General features: G+C 40.6%; 1 long non-coding RNA gene across 1 annotated transcript in view; it reads right to left on the bottom strand.

Moving 5' to 3' along the window:
• LOC309497110 overlaps window positions 1-14,066 on the bottom strand; it is a 62,658-nt gene that overhangs the window by 8,548 nt on the left and 40,044 nt on the right. The window lies entirely within an intron of this gene.

Here is a 14,066-nt window from a genome sequence, read left to right as displayed (position 1 = left end):
ATGTTTTTTTTTTAATTACTGTTATTCCCCTAAAGTATTTTTTCGTGTTCCAAAGGCTGTAGTGCTTTCCTAGTGACCAGACTGACTTACTCCAGGTGGAATTTTGACAATACCTCCCTTACTGTACAATTATCAAACATGTTTATGTACTGAGCATATTATTACATATGTTTATTACATATGTTTATGAAATAAACTAAATCACCTATAGTGTTTGTTTTTTTTTATATCCCAAAGGTTGTAGTACTTTCCTAGTGAAAGCACTGACTTACTACAGGTGAGATTTTGACAAAAAGTCCCTTACTGTATGTACAGTTGACACATAAATTTATGAAAAAATTACTGTAATTCACCCTAAGTATTTTTTTGTGTTCCAAAGGTTGTAGTGCTTTCCTAGTGACCAGACTGACTTACTACAGGTGAAATTTTGACTATAACTCCCTTACTGTACGTACAATCAGGGCTTGACATTAACACCCGCCAACCCGCCAAATGCGGGTGGATTTTGCTCGTGGCGGGTAACATAGTCACTACAACTAGCCACTTTGGCGGGTTGAATAATTGTAGTCTTTTCAAAAGGCATCTGAAATAAGTGTGACACACTACAACTCCCATGAGTATTAGGGCTGTCAACGAATATTCTAAATTAAAATATATATCTGTCATCCTCTATATCTGTCTGTGTCTGTATCTGTCATCCTCTATATCTGTCTCTGACTGTATCTGTCATCCTCTATATCTGTCTGTGTCTGTATCTGTCATCCTCTATATCTGTCTGTGTCTGTATCTGTCATCCTCTATATCTGTCTGTGTCTGTATCTGTCATCCTCTATATCTGTCTGTGTCTGTATCTGTCATCCTCTATATCTGTCTCTGACTGTATCGGTCATCCTCTATATCTGTCTGTGTCTGTATCTGTCATCCTCTATATCTGTCTGTGTCTGTATCTGTCATCCTCTATATCTGTCTGTGTCTGTATCTGTCATCCTCTATATCTGTCTGTGTCTGTATCTGTCATCCTCTATATCTGTCTCTGACTGTATCGGTCATCCTCTATATCTGTCTGTGTCTGTATCTGTCATCCTCTATATCTGTCTGTGTCTGTATCTGTCATCCTCTATATCTGTCTGTGTCTGTATCTGTCATCCTCTATATCTGTCTGTGTCTGTATCTGTCATCCTCTATATCTGTCTGTGTCTGTATCTGTCATCCTCTATATCTGTCTGTGTCTGTATCTGTCATCCTCTATATCTGTCTGTGACTGTATCTGTCATCCTCTATATCTGTCTGTGTCTGTATCTGTCATCCTCTATATCTGTCTCTGACTGTATCTGTCATCCTCTATATCTGTCTGTGTCTGTATCTGTCATCCTCTATATCTGTCTGTGTCTGTATCTGTCATCCTCTATATCTGTCTGTGTCTGTATCTGTCATCCTCTATATCTGTCTGTGTCTGTATCTGTCATCCTCTATATCTGTCTGTGTCTGTATCTGTCATCCTCTATATCTGTCTGTGTCTGTATCTGTCATCCTCTATATCTGTCTGTGTCTGTATCTGTCATCCTCTATATCTGTCTGTGTCTGTATCTGTCATCCTCTATATCTGTCTGTGTCTGTATCTGTCATCCTCTATATCTGTCTGTGTCTGTATCTGTCATCCTCTATATCTGTCTGTGTCTGTATCTGTCATCCTCTATATCTGTCTGTGTCTGTATCTGTCATCCTCTATATCTGTCTGTGTCTGTATCTGTCATCCTCTATATCTGTCTGTGTCTGTATCTGTCATCCTCTATATCTGTCTGTGTCTGTATCTGTCATCCTCTATATCTGTCTGTGACTGTATCTGTCATCCTCTATATCTGTCTGTGTCTGTATCTGTCATCCTCTATATCTGTCTGTGTCTGTATCTGTCATCCTCTATATCTGTCTGTGTCTGTATCTGTCATCCTCTATATCTGTCTGTGTCTGTATCTGTCATCCTCTATATCTGTCTGTGTCTGTATCTGTCATCCTCTATATCTGTCTGTGTCTGTATCTGTCATCCTCTATATCTGTCTGTGTCTGTATCTGTCATCCTCTATATCTGTCTGTGACTGTATCTGTCATCCTCTATATCTGTCTGTGTCTGTATCTGTCATCCTCTATATCTGTCTGTGTCTGTATCTGTCATCCTCTATATCTGTCTGTGTCTGTATCTGTCATCCTCTATATCTGTCTGTGTCTGTATCTGTCATCCTCTATATCTGTCTGTGTCTGTATCTGTCATCCTCTATATCTGTCTGTGTCTGTATCTGTCATCCTCTATATCTGTCTGTGTCTGTATCTGTCATCCTCTATATCTGTCTGTGTCTGTATCTGTCATCCTCTATATCTGTCTGTGTCTGTATCTGTCATCCTCTATATCTGTCTGTGTCTGTATCTGTCATCCTCTATATCTGTCTGTGTCTGTATCTGTCATCCTCTATATCTGTCTGTGTCTGTATCTGTCATCCTCTATATCTGTCTGTGTCTGTATCTGTCATCCTCTATATCTGTCTGTGTCTGTATCTGTCATCCTCTATATCTGTCTGTGACTGTATCTGTCATCCTCTATATCTGTCTGTGTCTGTATCTGTCATCCTCTATATCTGTCTGTGTCTGTATCTGTCATCCTCTATATCTGTCTGTGTCTGTATCTGTCATCCTCTATATCTGTCTGTGTCTGTATCTGTCATCCTCTATATCTGTCTGTGTCTGTATCTGTCATCCTCTATATCTGTCTGTGTCTGTATCTGTCATCCTCTATATCTGTCTGTGTCTGTATCTGTCATCCTCTATATCTGTCTGTGACTGTATCTGTCATCCTCTATATCTGTCTGTGTCTGTATCTGTCATCCTCTATATCTGTCTGTGTCTGTATCTGTCATCCTCTATATCTGTCTGTGTCTGTATCTGTCATCCTCTATATCTGTCTGTGTCTGTATCTGTCATCCTCTATATCTGTCTGTGTCTGTATCTGTCATCCTCTATATCTGTCTGTGTCTGTATCTGTCATCCTCTATATCTGTCTGTGTCTGTATCTGTCATCCTCTATATCTGTCTGTGTCTGTATCTGTCATCCTCTATATCTGTCTGTGTCTGTATCTGTCATCCTCTATATCTGTCTGTGTCTGTATCTGTCATCCTCTATATCTGTCTGTGTCTGTATCTGTCATCCTCTATATCTGTCTGTGTCTGTATCTGTCATCCTCTATATCTGTCTGTGTCTGTATCTGTCATCCTCTATATCTGTCTGTGTCTGTATCTGTCATCCTCTATATCTGTCTGTGTCTGTATCTGTCATCCTCTATATCTGTCTGTGTCTGTATCTGTCATCCTCTATATCTGTCTGTGTCTGTATCTGTCATCCTCTATATCTGTCTGTGTCTGTATCTGTCATCCTCTATATCTGTCTGTGTCTGTATCTGTCATCCTCTATATCTGTCTGTGTCTGTATCGGTCATCCTCTATATCTGTCTGTGTCTGTATCTGTCATCCTCTATATCTGTCTGTGTCTGTATCTGTCATCCTCTATATCTGTCTGTGTCTGTATTGGTCATCCTCTATATCTGTCTGTGTCTGTATCTGTCATCCTCTATATCTGTCTGTGTCTGTATCTGTCATCCTCTATATCTGTCTCTGACTGTATCTGTCATCCTCTATATCTGTCTGTGTCTGTATCTGTCATCCTCTATATCTGTCTGTGTCTGTATCTGTCATCCTCTATATCTGTCTCTGACTGTATCTGTCATCCTCTATATCTGTCTCTGACTGTATCTGTCATCCTCTATATCTGTCTGTGTCTGTATTGGTCATCCTCTATATCTGTCTGTGTCTGTATCGGTCATCCTCTATATCTGTCTCTGACTGTATCTGTCATCCTCTATATCTGTCTGTGACTGTATCTGTCATCCTCTATATCTGTCTGTGTCTGTATCTGTCATCCTCTATATCTGTCTGTGTCTGTATCTGTCATCCTCTATATCTGTCTGTGTCTGTATCTGTCATCCTCTATATCTGTCTGTGACTGTATTGGTCATCCTCTATATCTGTCTGTGTCTGTATCTGTCATCCTCTATATCTGTCTGTGTCTGTATCTGTCATCCTCTATATCTGTCTGTGTCTGTATCTGTCATCCTCTATATCTGTCTGTGTCTGTATCTGTCATCCTCTATATCTGTCTGTGTCTGTATCTGTCATCCTCTATATCTGTCTGTGTCTGTATCTGTCATCCTCTATATCTGTCTGTGTCTGTATCTGTCATCCTCTATATCTGTCTGTGTCTGTATCTGTCATCCTCTATATCTGTCTGTGTCTGTATCTGTCATCCTCTATATCTGTCTGTGTCTGTATCTGTCATCCTCTATATCTGTCTGTGTCTGTATCTGTCATCCTCTATATCTGTCTGTGTCTGTATCTGTCATCCTCTATATCTGTCTGTGTCTGTATCTGTCATCCTCTATATCTGTCTGTGTCTGTATCTGTCATCCTCTATATCTGTCTGTGTCTGTATCTGTCATCCTCTATATCTGTCTGTGTCTGTATCTGTCATCCTCTATATCTGTCTGTGTCTGTATCTGTCATCCTCTATATCTGTCTGTGTCTGTATTGGTCATCCTCTATATCTGTCTGTGTCTGTATCTGTCATCCTCTATATCTGTCTGTGTCTGTATCGGTCATCCTCTATATCTGTCTCTGACTGTATCTGTCATCCTCTATATCTGTCTGTGACTGTATCTGTCATCCTCTATATCTGTCTGTGTCTGTATCTGTCATCCTCTATATCTGTCTGTGACTGTATTGGTCATCCTCTATATCTGTCTCTGACTGTATTGGTCATCCTCTATATCTGTCTGTGTCTGTATCTGTCATCCTCTATATCTGTCTGTGTCTGTATCTGTCATCCTCTATATCTGTCTGTGTCTGTATCTGTCATCCTCTATATCTGTCTGTGTCTGTATCTGTCATCCTCTATATCTGTCTGTGTCTGTATCTGTCATCCTCTATATCTGTCTGTGTCTGTATCTGTCATCCTCTATATCTGTCTCTGACTGTATCTGTCATCCTCTATATCTGTCTGTGTCTGTATCTGTCATCCTCTATATCTGTCTGTGTCTGTATCTGTCATCCTCTATATCTGTCTGTGTCTGTATCTGTCATCCTCTATATCTGTCTGTGTCTGTATCTGTCATCCTCTATATCTGTCTCTGACTGTATCTGTCATCCTCTATATCTGTCTGTGTCTGTATCTGTCATCCTCTATATCTGTCTGTGTCTGTATCTGTCATCCTCTATATCTGTCTGTGTCTGTATCTGTCATCCTCTATATCTGTCTCTGACTGTATCTGTCATCCTCTATATCTGTCTCTGACTGTATCTGTCATCCTCTATATCTGTCTGTGTCTGTATCTGTCATCCTCTATATCTGTCTGTGACTGTATTGGTCATCCTCTATATCTGTCTCTGACTGTATCTGTCATCCTCTATATCTGTCTCTGACTGTATCTGTCATCCTCTATATCTGTCTGTGTCTGTATCTGTCATCCTCTATATCTGTCTGTGTCTGTATCTGTCATCCTCTATATCTGTCTGTGTCTGTATCTGTCATCCTCTATATCTGTCTGTGACTGTATCTGTCATCCTCTATATCTGTCTGTGTCTGTATCTGTCATCCTCTATATCTGTCTGTGTCTGTATCTGTCATCCTCTATATCTGTCTGTGTCTGTATCTGTCATCCTCTATATCTGTCTGTGACTGTATCTGTCATCCTCTATATCTGTCTGTATCTGTATCTGTCATCCTCTATATCTGTCTGTGTCTGTATCTGTCATCCTCTATATCTGTCTGTGTCTGTATCTGTCATCCTCTATATCTGTCTGTGTCTGTATCTGTCATCCTCTATATCTGTCTGTGTCTGTATCTGTCATCCTCTATATCTGTCTGTGTCTGTATCTGTCATCCTCTATATCTGTCTGTGTCTGTATCTGTCATCCTCTATATCTGTCTGTGTCTGTATCTGTCATCCTCTATATCTGTCTGTGTCTGTATCTGTCATCCTCTATATCTGTCTGTGTCTGTATCTGTCATCCTCTATATCTGTCTGTGTCTGTATCTGTCATCCTCTATATCTGTCTGTGTCTGTATCTGTCATCCTCTATATCTGTCTGTGTCTGTATCTGTCATCCTCTATATCTGTCTGTGTCTGTATCTGTCATCCTCTATATCTGTCTGTGTCTGTATCTGTCATCCTCTATATCTGTCTGTGTCTGTATCTGTCATCCTCTATATCTGTCTGTGTCTGTATCTGTCATCCTCTATATCTGTCTGTGTCTGTATCTGTCATCCTCTATATCTGTCTGTGTCTGTATCTGTCATCCTCTATATCTGTCTGTGTCTGTATCTGTCATCCTCTATATCTGTCTGTGTCTGTATCTGTCATCCTCTATATCTGTCTCTGACTGTATCTGTCATCCTCTATATCTGTCTGTGTCTGTATCTGTCATCCTCTATATCTGTCTGTGTCTGTATCTGTCATCCTCTATATCTGTCTGTGTCTGTATCTGTCATCCTCTATATCTGTCTGTGTCTGTATCTGTCATCCTCTATATCTGTCTGTGTCTGTATCTGTCATCCTCTATATCTGTCTGTGTCTGTATCTGTCATCCTCTATATCTGTCTGTGTCTGTATCTGTCATCCTCTATATCTGTCTGTGTCTGTATCTGTCATCCTCTATATCTGTCTGTGTCTGTATCTGTCATCCTCTATATCTGTCTGTGTCTGTATCTGTCATCCTCTATATCTGTCTGTGTCTGTATCTGTCATCCTCTATATCTGTCTGTGTCTGTATCTGTCATCCTCTATATCTGTCTGTGTCTGTATCTGTCATCCTCTATATCTGTCTGTGTCTGTATCTGTCATCCTCTATATCTGTCTGTGTCTGTATCTGTCATCCTCTATATCTGTCTGTGTCTGTATCTGTCATCCTCTATATCTGTCTGTGACTGTATCTGTCATCCTCTATATCTGTCTCTGACTGTATCTGTCATCCTCTATATCTGTCTGTGTCTGTATCTGTCATCCTCTATATCTGTCTGTGTCTGTATCTGTCATCCTCTATATCTGTCTGTGTCTGTATCTGTCATCCTCTATATCTGTCTGTGACTGTATCTGTCATCCTCTATATCTGTCTGTGTCTGTATCTGTCATCCTCTATATCTGTCTGTGTCTGTATCTGTCATCCTCTATATCTGTCTGTGACTGTATCTGTCATCCTCTATATCTGTCTGTGTCTGTATCTGTCATCCTCTATATCTGTCTGTGTCTGTATCTGTCATCCTCTATATCTGTCTGTGTCTGTATCTGTCATCCTCTATATCTGTCTGTGTCTGTATCTGTCATCCTCTATATCTGTCTGTGTCTGTATCTGTCATCCTCTATATCTGTCTGTGTCTGTATCTGTCATCCTCTATATCTGTCTCTGACTGTATCTGTCATCCTCTATATCTGTCTGTGTCTGTATCTGTCATCCTCTATATCTGTCTGTGTCTGTATCTGTCATCCTCTATATCTGTCTGTGTCTGTATCTGTCATCCTCTATATCTGTCTGTGTCTGTATCTGTCATCCTCTATATCTGTCTGTGTCTGTATCTGTCATCCTCTATATCTGTCTGTGTCTGTATCTGTCATCCTCTATATCTGTCTGTGTCTGTATCTGTCATCCTCTATATCTGTCTGTGTCTGTATCTGTCATCCTCTATATCTGTCTGTGTCTGTATCTGTCATCCTCTATATCTGTCTGTGTCTGTATCTGTCATCCTCTATATCTGTCTGTGTCTGTATCTGTCATCCTCTATATCTGTCTGTGTCTGTATCTGTCATCCTCTATATCTGTCTGTGACTGTATCTGTCATCCTCTATATCTGTCTGTGTCTGTATCTGTCATCCTCTATATCTGTCTCTGACTTAATCATTATGTTTGTAATTTATCTAATATATTGTCCTCTTTGTTCTTTTCAATATTTCTAGCCAGTCTTTGGATCCTGTGATGAAACTTTTTTTGGACCAAAAGTTTTTTCTCACTTGGGGCCTTGTTGTTTTGCCATGGTTTGTTCAAGAAGTGGTGAAAACTCATCAGCATCCTTGTGGTTTTTAGAACCGTTTTCGTATGACCACGTTGGTCAACTTGTGGTTGTTCAGTAATGCATTTTGCCTATTTGTTGTTTGTGTGAAATGTCTAATATATGTTTTAATGAGTTAAAAAACATTGAATGGGTTAGTTCACCCAGAAATGAAGTTCTGTCATTAATTACTCATCCTCATGTCGTTCCAAAGCCGTAAGACCTTTGTTCATCTTTGGAACACAAATGAAGATCTTTTTGATGAAATCAGAGAGCTTTCTATACCTCTTTTGGGAGCAACACAACTTACATATTGGTCAATATTTTCTTTATTGAAAATATTGACCTTTTGTTCTGGACCTTGAATGTGTAAGTTGTGTTACTCCCAATAGAGGGATAGAAAGCTCTCTGATTTCAATCAAAAAGATCTTCATTTGTGTTCCAAAGATGAACAAAGGTCTTACAGGTTTGGGATGAAATGAGAGTGAGTAATTAATGACATAATTTTCATTTTTGGGTGAACTAACCCTTTAATTTCATGTACATTTTTTAAAAATAATACAAAGTAATATGACAATAATTTGGGGTAAAGTTTTTGACAATATTTTCATTCAGATTTGTAAGTTATATATTAAATAAATTTTGAACTGTTTTTCAATATTAACAAGTGTCAAATTGTTTTTTGTTAGGTGAATTAAGTTATGCATTATACAGCACTTTATGCAGTTTAAAATAGTTTTAACTTATGCAGTTAATAGTTTAAATGTAGAATTCAGCTGCCAGTCATTAATAGGCAGCAATCAGAAAAATATATGAATATACTACATTTTACGTACTTCCTCTCAATATACAAATACACACATTCAAGTAGTTTACTGTAAAAAAAATACAGCAATTTAACAAATACAGCTATTTACTGTAATCCGAGAATACAAGGAAATACTGTAAATTAAATTACAGAAACGCTACTGTAAAAATTACAGTAACTGGCTGGCAACCCTGCTGCCAGTATTTTACTGTAAAATGTACAGGTATTTTTTAACAGTGTACCTGAAAAGAAATGATATGAGAAGGAAAGGCAGAAAGGAGGGGCTGCCTCTGACAGAGAGAGGAAGGGCTGCAAGAAGAAAGTGAGACTGCGTGTGTGTGTGTGTGTGTGTGTGTGTGTGTGTGTGTGTGTGTGTGTGTGTGTGTGTGTGTGTGTGTGTGTGTGTGTGTGTGTGTGTGTGTGTGTGTGTGTGTGTGTGTGTGTGTGTGAGGAAGGAAAGGAGGGAGACAGAGAGAAAGAGTTCACCTTTCCTAGTTCGGACTAGCATATTAACCAGAAAGTGAGTATCATTTCCAACATACACTTTGAACAACACTTTGAGATATTTTATTTGTAACTGTCATCCCCACCAGTGGACCTGTAATAGAGGAACTGCATTTTTAAAATACCTGAGAAAGACTAATCAGATATCTTAATAAATGTCTGACCATCTTGCTGAAAACTAGTTAAGAATAGATGCAAGCTGGGGTTAGTAAGGTATACTAAAAAGGAGTGAAACACATTGATAATAATTACGATTATAATGGCATCAACACCTGTAGAGATACCAAGATCAAAATATAAATTTTGCAGAGATACTATCGGACAACCCTCCAAAAATGGGGAAAGAAGCCTAAAAACAAAATGACCAGCTGAGGGAACATTAGATGTGGCTATGTGCAGAGACACTGAAACATTCGTAAATAAAAAAATAAATAAAAAAAGGTATTCAAAAACAGTTGACTAAGAGATCACGTAAGATTGGTGAAATCTGCCAATCCAGTCAGAATTAAAAGTAGACTAATTTCACAAATACCAAGAAAACACCAATAAAATAATTGATAGGAAATTAACCTGAAAGAAAATATAAAAATTGCTTAAAAGCTAGTTGACCTGTCTATGGGTGAATTAAATTAATAAGCAGGCCTAACAGGGATTGATATGGAGGATTGTGTCACGGGGTGACTAAGGGCCGGTTCTGGGAAAACGCGGAAGCAGCGAGAAGCAATGAAAGAGAGCTGACGAGCGCGATTGATGAGCGCGATTGCTGTCAGCTGTGCAGCGGGAAAGATCCTGAAGGGGCGATTGGACCATGAGGATATAAAGAGGGTTTGTGTTGAGAGGAAAGTGTGCGGTGGGGGAGCGGAAAGTGTGCGGTGGGGGAGTGGAAAGTGTGCGGTGGGGGAGCGGAGAGTGTGGTGGGGGAGCGGAAAGTGTGCGGTGGGGGAGCGGAAAGTGTGCGGTGGGGGAGCGGAAAGTGTGCGGTGGGGGAGCGGAAAGTGTGTGTGCGGTGGGGGAGCGGAAAGTGTGCGGTGGGGGAGCGGAAAGTGTGCGGTGGGGGAGCGGAAAGTGTGCGGTGGGGGAGCGGAAAGTGTGCGGTGGGGGAGCGGAAAGTGTGCGGTGGGGGAGCGGAGAGTGTGGTGGGGGAGCGGAAAGTGTGCGGTGGGGGAGCGGAAAGTGTGCGGTGGGGGAGCGGAAAGTGTGCGGTGGGGGAGCGGAAAGTGTGCGGTGGGGGAGCGGAGAGTGTGGTGGGGGAGCGGAAAGTGTGCGGTGGGGGAGCGGAAAGTGTGCGGTGGGGGAGCGGAAAGTGTGCGGTGGGGGAGCGGAAAGTGTGCGGTGGGGGAGCGGAGAGTGAGCAGGGAAGACACAGCAGAGTTTTCTGTGGAGATACAACAGGGAAGTGGCCAGCGGTGGAGAACACTGGACCTAAGGAGATAAGTGACAGTCTTCTTTTACCGAATACGACATGAGGATTCACTATAGTATTATTGGGTGGGAAATTCATTACACTGTCTATTTCTTGAAGAGGTTGTAACTCGGCTGTGGTTGAAGGCATTATCCTGTGAAAGAAGAGGAGTGTTTTGGATGTGACATTGCAGTGCAGAGCTTGTTTCCATCCATCCGCCGAGGTTTTCGTCTGGGTCCACACGCTGCTTTAATGTTTGAGGTTTGTGAATGCAGTGCTGGTTATTTTCATCACGTGTGCAGTTGAGTGTTTTTGTAGTGCATACACGAGTGGAGGGAAGTTGCAGACTGTGTGGTACCCAAACGAACAGAGCTTCGACGATACTGAATCCATACTGACCCGCTCCGCCTACCAGTTTATGCTGAAGTCCCGCTGAGCCACATCTCCGCTGCTACATCCAGTCCTGTATCCAGGGAGAAAGAATGAGCATACTGAATCTATACTAATCCACTCTGTTTACCAGTCTATGCTGAAGTTCTGCTGAGCTAGTGAACCGAGCCACATCTCCGCTGCTGCATCCAGTCCTGCATCCAAGAAGAAAGAGTGAGCATACTAGCTGTGTCCCAATGTGAAGTCTGCATCCTCCGAAGGCCGTATTTGAAGGCCGATTGCGTCACAGCGGCGCGACGAAGGATGTCCAAATTCAAAGGCTGCACACTTCGGAGGTCGCATTTGAAGGCCGATTGCGTCACCGCGGCGCTATGAAGGCTGTCCCAATTCAATTCTGCATCCTCCGAAGTCCGTATTCGAAGGCCGGTTGCGTCATCGCGGTGCGACGAAGGCTAAAGCGACGCCAAATGCACCCTTCGTTTCCCCGTGAAAGGAAGGATACATAAATGGACACTTAGCGGACTATCCTACCCCATAATTCATCGCGCGGCGGTGAAGACAGCATTTTTATAAAAAGTAAATAAAAAATGACGGCCGAGAGTTCGCTGGTGGACGGCAAATTCCCATTTAAATGTAAGTATTATGTTTTCATTTACTCAAATAGCTAGGCAAGGCAAGTTTATTTATATAGCACATTTCATACACAATGGCAATTCAAAGTGCTTTACATAGAAGAAATTAAAATAATAAAAAGAAATAAGAATAATTAAAACAGTTTAGAAAAATAAAATGAAATACAGTACAGTACAGTCGGACGAACATTGGCACAGTGCTCATTCAGTAAATGCACAGCTAAACAGAAGTGTTTTGAGTCTGGATTTGAATGTGACCACTGTAGGAGCACATCTGATCTCTTCTGGAAGCTGGTTCCAGCTGTGGCTGGCATAATAGCTAAAAGCAGACTCACCATGCTTAGAGTGAACCCTTGGTATTTCTAGCTGATATGATCCTAATGATCTGAGTGATCTGTTGGGTTTATATTCAGTGAGCATATCTGCAATGTATTGAGGTCCTAGGCCATTGAATGACTTATATACCAGTAATAATACTTTAAAATCAATCCTAAATCTAACTGGGAGCCAGTGTAAAGACCTGAGGACTGGTGTGATATGTTCATATTTTCAGTTCATATATAACTTTTGAGTTAAAAGACTCAAGGAGAGAAGGAGCTAGTGAAACCACAGTTAAAAGCCACAAGTTTTTTTCTTATAAACTTCATCTTAACTCCTTCGCGTGGCTTCATTTGTCAGGTGGTCTGAGGCAAAACTTGTCTTGTGCTAATAGTTTAATAATTGTTTCAGGGAGCAAGGAGCGGAGCAGACAGCTCAATTTATTAAACTGCAATTTAAAATAAATAAATAAACTAAATAAATTAAATTTTATTGTAATATTTGCACTAGTCTGTCTAACTTGTGTAAATAAGAAATATCACTCACCCTATAAAGCCCACAACAATAGGAAAAGCAGTAGATAAGGCAATGGGGTTTCACTTTTATGTGTTTTTGTAGTGCTGTCATGCAAGCTATGTCTACAAAGGTTTTAACCAAATTTGAGTATTCATGAATGATTTCTGAATATGATTTTAAAAATACAAAGTAAGAAAGTTGAGATCACATCTTTGCTGAAATGTATTGTGCTGTTGTTGTTAACAAGCCATGGTTAATTTGCTCTGCCTTACGATTGCAAGTGCCCTGGGACAGGAGAGGGTGTGAGTGGGAAACTCACTGCTGCAACTTGGCCCTGGTTTGTCCTCATGGATGAGATGTTGGGACAGAGGCATTGCACCCTCATTGCCTCAATCCCTGAGGACACACCAGGGCCGAGTTCAGCAGTGTGTGACCAAGAAGAGGAGGAGCCAGAGGCAGCAGCACCAGCATCAGCACCAGGACCAGCAGCATCAGCACCAGCATCAGCACCAGCACCAGCACCAGCACCAGGACCACGATGAAGGCGAGACAGAGAGGATGAGTTTTTGGACTTGATTAGAGAAGACATGGGACTGCAGAGGCGAGGAGAGCACAGGAGAGAATGGACAGGCTGTTTTCTCCTCTTGAAAGAATGATTGAGAAATATGTATATGTTCTTTAACTTTTTTCACTTATATTTTTTAAAAGGAAAAAAAAGATGCAACTTTAAATGTGTAAATAAAAGAGAATTCATTGCTCTGGACATTGTTTATTTTTGTAATGACAGTCATAATTTCTACATAAAACAAATTCTTCTATAACGTTTTTCCCCCAACTATTTACAACATACGTTAAACATATCAAAATCAACAAACATTTAAATTTACAGTACATAAAATAAGAAAAAATGTAGACTTTTATTCAGTTGAGTGGGAGACCCTGGTTTGCTGCTGGACTGGGATGGGCTCCTCTATAGAGACCCTGGTAAGGCCTCCTGCTGGTGGGACACTCTCCAGAGTGTTTGACTGCATATTTACACTATCCACTGAGTTGTCTACCAACAGGTTTGCAGGGCTGACTCATGGAATAAATATTGAGATACTTTATTACACTAAAGTACTTTTAATAACCTCTAATACTGCATTGGGGGAAAAACTACTAGTCATATATTTCAAACCTTAGTTAAGCAAAATTATCTTGCATACTCTAATGTACTTAAGGTATCAAGAGTAAAAGTAAAGGAATTCTGGAGGAAAATAACCTTGTCAGGGTTTTTATGATGGTTCTGCTTTTATATTAGGCCTGCCTACTGCATATGTTGCATTTTACTTCTGAATATTTTCAAGGTTGATACATTTA

This window comes from Leuciscus leuciscus (assembly GCF_965113295.1).
Source record: "Leuciscus leuciscus genome assembly, chromosome: 4".
Classification (NCBI taxonomy): Eukaryota; Metazoa; Chordata; class Actinopteri; order Cypriniformes; family Leuciscidae; genus Leuciscus; species Leuciscus leuciscus.
Note: the sequence above shows the minus strand (reverse complement) of the source record. Positions and strands in the feature narration are given on the sequence as shown.